Source organism: Pteropus vampyrus, unplaced genomic scaffold (assembly GCF_000151845.1).
Source record: "Pteropus vampyrus isolate Shadow unplaced genomic scaffold, Pvam_2.0 Scaffold52, whole genome shotgun sequence".
Taxonomy (NCBI): domain Eukaryota; kingdom Metazoa; phylum Chordata; class Mammalia; order Chiroptera; family Pteropodidae; genus Pteropus; species Pteropus vampyrus.
In genome coordinates, this window is record NW_011888833.1 from 3,453,989 (window position 1) to 3,461,903 (window position 7,915).

General features: G+C 44.5%; 1 protein-coding gene and 1 non-coding gene across 2 annotated transcripts in view; one reads left to right on the top strand and one right to left on the bottom strand.

Annotated features, from left to right (window-relative positions):
• Window positions 1–7,915, top strand: part of ZMYM2 (zinc finger MYM-type containing 2) — a 92,550-nt gene that overhangs the window by 8,505 nt on the left and 76,130 nt on the right. The window lies entirely within an intron of this gene.
• LOC111739665 lies at window positions 2,030–2,148 on the bottom strand. The gene has a single exon (XR_002780340.1). It is a non-coding gene; the product is annotated as a 5S ribosomal RNA (ribosomal RNA).

The following is a 7,915-nucleotide window of genomic DNA, read 5'->3' on the forward strand; positions in this document are numbered from 1 at the left end:
CAGCCACGCGCAAGCCGGGCGTCAGGGGACAGTGCTCCGTTTCTCCAAGGTGTCCCAGATGTTAGAACGGCTCTTCGGACGCCCTGGGGAGCGGGCCGGGCCGGGCTGGCTGGTGTCAGGGCCAGAGGGCTCAGAAGAGCTGGATGGCAGGGGCGGTTTCAGGATTATCTTGGAAGTGGGTAGGACCTGCAGGTGGCGTGGCTGTAGGTGAAGGAAGGAGGGGAACTTGAGAATGAAGTCAGCGTTCTGGTGTGAGCAGCGGGACACGGGACACGTAACCTCCCCGCGGCGATGGCCGAGGATGCGCAGGTGCAGTGAGGGTGAGTCGGACCCCAGGGGGTGCCTGCGGCTCCCACACTCTCCACTGAGGTCGGCCACGGAGTCCAAGGAGTCGGGGGGTTCCCTGAAATCTTCGGAGTGGGCGAGTGCCCCAGAGATAGTTGAAATTACCTGAAAGTAGCTTACAGTTCAATTTTGGTCCCCTGGGAAAGAGGACCAAATTCCTTACCCCTAGAATTTCTGTGCCCTAGAGATAACCCATATAATTCATTGATTTATTCATTTATTTTTTTAGATCAGAAGAGATTTTTGTTTAGACTTCATCATAACCCTTAAATGGGTTTTTGGTCTATTAATTAAATGATTCCTATCGGCCTCTAAAGCCAGAGTAGCATTGTTTTAGATATCTGATAAAAATATGTTAAGAAAATCGTGTGGCTAGACGGTAGGCATAATCTTATCTGTCGTGTCATCTGTCACCGATCCCCGGTCCTTTTCCGCACTCTGCCAGAGATTAGTAGTATCATCGGTTTAGCGTGTTTTACTGCAGATCCTTTTTGGTCATGAGCCCATGAGAATTTACCCAGTACATTTGCGTGTGCATGTTAAAAATATGTATACTATACGTACCTTTCTGCAACGTGCTTTTCTCACTTAGCTGTATGTCTTAGATTTTTTTCCCATCGTGATATTTCATGGCATGGATTTAACAGTTTAGACAGTCCGTTGGCGGACATTTAGTCTATTATCAATTTTTTGTTACAGATAGCGCTGCAGGAAATACATTGTGTAGTAGCTTCCTTGGGTCCGTGTGTGTTTTCTCTAGGGGAGATTCTGAGCACAGACCTGCCGAGTCGGAGCACGTGCGCGTCGTGTGTCTGAGCAGCCAGGCCGCCTCCCCCGGGGCCGCCGTGCTGACCGCGTTGCCACCGTTTCTTCGCGTTCTTGCCAGTGCTGGGTGTTATCAAATAGTTTAATTTGTGTTCTTTCTAAAGTGTGAATATCGATTCCTATATCTGTTCCGACTCTATATGTATATATGCTTTTTCATTTTACATATTTTTACACCCTATTTATGGTGTTTCTTTGCTATAGAAACATTTTATAATGCGATGGGAAAACCTGTTTCACTATTGCGTGAAATAGGAGTAAGTAACAGACGCGCAGAGACCTTTATGGGAGAAGTGGCGAAGCAACACCGTGGGGCACGCAGGGAAGCCGGGATGGAGGGCGCCCGGGCGGGGCCCTCAGTGCTGTGACCGTGTGGTCTCCAGACGGACCTCCAAAGGCAGTGAAACCCCAGCCAAGTCCCAGTGCGCGTGGCATCAGTCGAGAAGGCGAGATGGGTGCAGAGCGAGCAGCCCTCTGCTCTGTCCCCGGACCCTCCGCAGCTCTCTTCCCGAGGGGCCACCCACCGACGTCGCTTTCCTAGCTGTCTGTCTAGAGGCGGCCTGGGCGTGCGTGTGAGTCCACGTGCATGTGCGTGTGTACCTCTGCGTGTGCGTGTGCCTGTCCCGTGCCTCGTTTGCACTTCATTTCGGTGGAAGTGGTTCCGTGTTAGTGTGTACGTCCACTCAGAGCCACCTCGGGTTTCCGAGGCTGCGTAACATTTCATTGTGTCTTTATCACCGTTCGTTTTTTTTTTAAAGCTTTCTTCTTTTTCCCAAGTATTTGCCTCCTCGCTGTCCCCTTCCTTGAGTCTTTTTCTATTTTTATTTTATTTTGATTTTGATTTACTTATTATTTTTGGTGCCTACAGCACCTGGTCTTCCTAGGTGGTCTCCCATCCAAGTACTAACCAGGCCCGACCCTGCTTAGCTTCCGAGATCAGACGGGATCGGGCACGTTCAGGGTGGTGTGGCCGCAGACTGTCACCGTTCATTTTATCAGTTGAGAAACGTTTAGGGTGTTTCAGTCGTTTAACTTGACGATAAGTGCTCTTTTAATTTCGTTCTTAAGCATGAGGTAGCATGTGGACGGGAAGGATGCCTAGAAGTGGGTCGCTGGGTCAGAGGAGTCCTTTTGAGGTGCCCCCGTAGAGGCCGTGCGCATTCACACTGCTGTGGGGCACGAGACGCCCCCGCCCCGGCAAGCCCTTTGCTGTGTCAGCGTGCTAAGCGACACCCGGTGTCCCTTATACTTCACATACGCGTTTCTCTGAAATATTTCACACACTTAAGAGCCATTTGTGTTTTCTTCTCATGAACTGTGTTCCTTTTTTTTTTTTTTTGCCCTTTCTTCTCTCTGCATGTTGGTTCATCTCGATTGTAGGATCTCTTTGTCTTCAGTTTCTTTAGGGTATGAGTTGCAAATATTTTCTTCCTAGTTAATCATTGTATTTGTCTTCTGTTTTTTTTAAAATTCTGGTAAAATATACTAATGTAAAATTTACCATTTTTACTGTTTTAAGTGGCATTAAGTACATTCACAGATGTTTTGCAAGAATCACCACTGTTCGTTTCCAGAACTTCACCATGTCAGGCAGAAACTCTGGGCTCGCACAGCAGGAATGCCTAGGACCCCTCCCCCGGCTCTGGGCGGCCGCTCCTCTTTTATCTCCATGAATTCGCCTGTCCTAAGTATCTCAAATAAATGGAACCCTAAACTGTTCACCCTCTCGTGCCTGGCGTATGTCATGTAGCATGGCGTTTTCAAGGTTCGTCTGTTGGTCACAGCAGGTGTCAGAATCCCTTTCTTTTCAGGGTGAACAGCGCCCCCTCGTGCGTCTGCACCTGCCTTCCGCTCCTCCCCGCTCCCCGCACCCCTTCACCTGTCCGCCGAGCCTTGGCTGTTTCCGTCCTTTGGCCGTCGTGAATAGTGCTGCTGTGAACATTGGTCCCAAGTACCCATTTGAGTCCCTGCTTCTCACCTTGACAAAACGGAACTGTATACCCAGTAAACAAGTCCCCGCCTGCTCCCCTCTTCCGCCCCTTGTAACTGCCCCCCGGCCTTCGTATGAAAGTTGGCTTCTTGAGTGTGATCGTACAGCTTTGTCTTTTTCTCTCAGCCCTGTGTCCTCAAGTTCATCCATTAGCATGTGATAGGAGTCCCTTCCTTTTGATGGCGGAGTAATCGTCCATCGCACGCGCCCCATTTCGTCTGTCCTTCCTCTGCCCGTGGACGTTTTGGTTGCGTCCGCCTCTTGGCTTTGTGAGCAATGCTGCTATGAGCATAAATGTGCAAGTGTCTCTTTAAGATCCTGCCTTCAGTCCTTCTGGACAGATACCCAGAAGTATCTGGGGTTGCTGGATCATATGGTACTTCATTTTTTAAGTTCTTCAGTAACATCCATACTGTTTTCTTTTGCTGCCCCTTTTTACGTCCCTATCAGCAGTGTACTGGGATCAAGTTTTTTCAGCCAGCCAGTTTCTCCTCACCAACACTTGTTACTTTTGTTCGTTTGTTTTGACGTAGCCATCCTAATGGATGCGAGATATTTCCTGGTTTTCATTTCATTTCTCTAATGACTAATGGCATAAAAATGATGCATCTTTTTATGTGCCTATGGCCATTTGTGTATCTTCTTTGGGGCTAGAGAAGTATCTAAGTCCTTTGCCCTTTGTTCGTTTGTTTTCGTTCTTGAGTTATAAGAATTCTTTCTATGTCCTGGATATTAATCTCTGATCAGATAGATGATTTGCAAATATTTTGTCCCATTCCCTTGGTCGTCTTTTTATTCTTTTGGTATACTGTTCTTTGCACAAAAGTTAAAATTTTCAGCTTTGCTGGTGAGTTTTATACTTCCATATGCTTTCCTGTTACTAGGTAGTGTCCTTGGTTTCAGCTCGAACAATTCCTTTTATCATCTTTTGTAAGGCTGAACTAGTGGTGATGAAACCCTTCAACTTTTTTTTGTTTTTCTGGAAAACTCTGTATCTCTTTCAGCTCTAAAGGAAAACTTTGCTGGGTAGAGTATTCTTACTTGACAATATTTTTCTTTCAGCACAAAAGTTGTTAATTTTGGTGAAGTCCGGTTTATTTTTTCTTTAGTGGCCTATGCTTTTGATGTCATATCCAAGATATCATTGCCAAGTCCCGTGTCGTGACACCTTTCCTCCATGTTTTCTCCTAAGATGTTTATAGTTTAAGTTCTTAAATATAGGTCTTTGATTCACTTTGAGTTAATTTTTGTGTATGGTGTAAGGTGAGAGACCTGTTGAATTCTTTTGTTGAAATGACTGTCCTTTCCTCAGTGGTCTTGACACCCCCGTCAGGCACTCAGCAAGCCTCCGCGGGTTTCTTCCCGGGCTCTGCATCCTGCGCTGTCGGTCTGTGTGTCTGTGTGTCTGTGTGTCTGTCTTCATGCCGGCGCCATGCCGTTCAGTCCTGTAGCTTCGTAGTAGTTTCGCAGTCAGAACGTGTGAGGCCCCTCCAGCTCTGTTCATCTTTTTCAAGACTTCTGTCCCTCGAGATGCCATATGGGTTTTAGGATGAGTTTTCCTCTGTGTCAGACATCCTTTGAGTCTTGAGAAGGATCCCATTGAACCTGTAGCTTGCTTTGGGGCGATGGTGTCGTCTTAACAACACTAACCTTCGGTCCCTGAGCGTGGGACGTCTTTCTGTCTCTGTGTGTCCTCAGTTTGTCGGCAGCGTACAAGTCTTTCACCTCTGGTTAAATTTATTTCTATGTATTTTATCCTTTTTAATGTTACTGTAAATGGATTGTTTTCCTAATTTTTGGCGGGATTGTTCATTAGCGTGTAGAAATGCAACTGATTTTTGCATGTTTTTGTATCCTGAAACTTTGCTTATATGTTTCCTCTGTGTAAGGTCATGTCGTCTGCAGAGACAGCTTCACTTTTTCTTTTGCTCTTTGGATGCCTTTTGGTCTCTTTCTTGCGCAGTCGCTTCGGCCAGGACTTACAGTGCTCTGTCGAGTGACAATGGTGAGCGGCATCTGTGCCCTGTTCCTGATCTGAGGTACATGGCCTTTATCCTGTTGCAGAAGTTTCCTTCTCTGCCTAGTTTATCGTTTTTTTTTGTCATGAAAGTATGTTTCATTTTGTCAAATAAAACATTTTTCCCTTCAGTCGAGATGATCATGTGCTGTTTCTTTTCCTCTTCAGTCTATTAATATGGTTTATCACTTTGATTTTCTTATGTCGGACTACCTCCGCTTTCTGGGGTGAATCTCGCTGGGTTATGGTCCCTACTCTCTTCACTAGTTACTGTTTTGTTGGGGACGTTCCCATCGACGTTCGCAGGGACCGCCGGCCTCTGCTGTGCGCGTGGCGTCATCTGGCGTGGCGTCGGGCACGCTGGCCGCACAGAGGGGGTAGGACGTGCTCCCTCCTCCCCAGTGTTTCTTCGGAAGTGTTTGAGCAGGAACAGTGTTCATTCTTCTTTAGATGGGCGGTAGCATTTACCAGGGAAGCCATCTGTTCCCGGGCCTTTCTTCGTTGGGAGATTTTTGTTGACCGATTTAATGTCCTTGCTCGTTACAGTTTTATTCAGATTTTGTATTTCTTCTTGAGTCAGTTTTGGTAGTTTGTGTATGTCTAGGAGTTCCCACTTTTGTGTTGGTTATCTAATTTGTTGGCATACAGTTCCTTGTATTCTCTCGTAATTCTGTTTATTTCTGTAAAATTGGTGATGATGTCCTATTTTCATTTCTGATTTTAATAATTTGAGATTTTTTTTCTTAGCTTAAAGATTTAATTTTTTCAAAGAACCATCGTTTCATTTTGTTGAGTTTTCTCTCTGTTTTTCTGTCTTTACTAATCTTTATTATTTCATTCTTTCTGCTAGCTTTGGGTTTATTTTGTTTACTCTCCTTCTGATTTCTTAAGGCATACAGTTTGCTTATTGACTTGAGATAGTTTTTTAATGGAGGTGCTAGTAGCTCTCAGGTTCCCAGCGAGCCCTGTTTTCACCGTACCCTGTAAGTTTTGACATGCTGTGTCTTTGTTTTCTTTCGTCTCAGAGTGTTTCCTCTTTCCCTTGTCATTTCTTCTTTGACCCATCGGTTGTTTGTGTCTTGTTTAATTTCTGCCTATTCGTGAGTTTCCATTTTTGATTCTGGTATTTATTTCTGGTTTTATTCATCGTGATCAGAAAAGTCTATCGTTTTGATTCTTTTAAATTTATGAACACTTGTTTTGTGGCTACGACGTGGCCTCTGGTAAATGTCCCGTGGGCATTCTGCCGCTGGCGGGCGGGGTGGTCTGTGTGTCTGGTAGGCCTCGGCCGTCTGTAGTGCTGTTCGGGTGCCATTCCCTTACTGATCTTCGTGTGGTGGTTCTACTATTTTTTTGTTCTATCCGCTATTAAATGGAGAATACTGAAGTATCCAACTATTGTTATAGAACTATGTCTCCCTTTAATTCTGGGTATTTTTGCTTCACTTTGTTTTGGAGGCTCTGTTCACTGTGTGTGTGGTTGTAATCCCTACTTGCTGGAATGAATCTTTCGTCAGTGTACAGTGTCCTTTTTTTCCTTATAACCCTTCTTCGACTTAAAGTTTATTTTGTCTAATACTATATCTGAGCCAGTTCTCTTTTAGTTACTATTTGCGTGAAATATCTATTCCATACTCCTGCTTTTCATTTCTTTGTGTCTTTGTATCGCAAGTGAGTCCCTTCTATACAGCGCGTAGATGGATCATGTTTTCTTAATCCAACCTGCCAGTTTCTGTCTTTTAATGTAATTTAATCTATTCACACTTAAAGTAATTAATGAGGAAGGACTTACTTTTGCCAGTTTGCTCTTCGTTTTCTAGATGCCTCTATGTTTCCCCCGCTTTATTCTGTTACCGCCTTCTTTCGTGTTTGATTTTTTTCCTCGAGTGCACCATCCCCTCTTCCCTTTCTTCTGTGGTTTCCAGTCATTTTCTTAATGGCACCTGAGGATTACAATCATTATCTGAAACTTACAGTAACTTGCCGTGAATAAACCGACTTGGTTTCGACAGCGTATGCTCTGTGCGCTCATTATCATATGCTGACGATTACCGTTTTACGCATTTGCCTTTTAAGTCATAGGAAAAAGAGCAGTTAGAAACCACAAGGACGTTAAAACTGGCTTTCTATTTATTCAGTTAACTTCATTTGTGTTCTTTATTTCTTATGGCTTCAATTTATTCTCCAGTGTGTTTTTATTTTTGCCTTAATGCTGAAGGACTCCCTAGCATTTCGTGTTGGGTAGGTCTGCGGGTGATGAACTCACTTTGCTTTTGTTTATCTAGAATTGACTTGATTTCTTCTTAATTTTGGAGGAATTTTTGCTGGATATAGATTTCTCGGCTGACAGATTTTGTTGTTGTTTACCACTTTCAATATGTCATCCCACTAGCTCCTGGCTTCCGTGCTTTCTGATGGAAATAAACTGAGGATCTAAACAGTCGTATTGAGCATCCTTCACACATGATGAGTCACTGCTCTCTCACCCTCGGAATTCACTTTGTCTCTGGGCCCACAGTTTGATTATTATGTATCTCGCCGTGGGTATTTCTGAGTTTGTCTGAGTTGGAGTTTGTCGAGCTTCTTGGATGGTGCATGTTTATCTTCATCATATTTGGGAAGTTTTCATCTAGTCTTTCTTAAAATATTTTCTCCTGTCCTTTTCTCTTTGTATGATGCATGTACTGGTACTCTTGGTATTTCACACATCCTTCGAGCTCTGTTCATTTTTTTTTTTT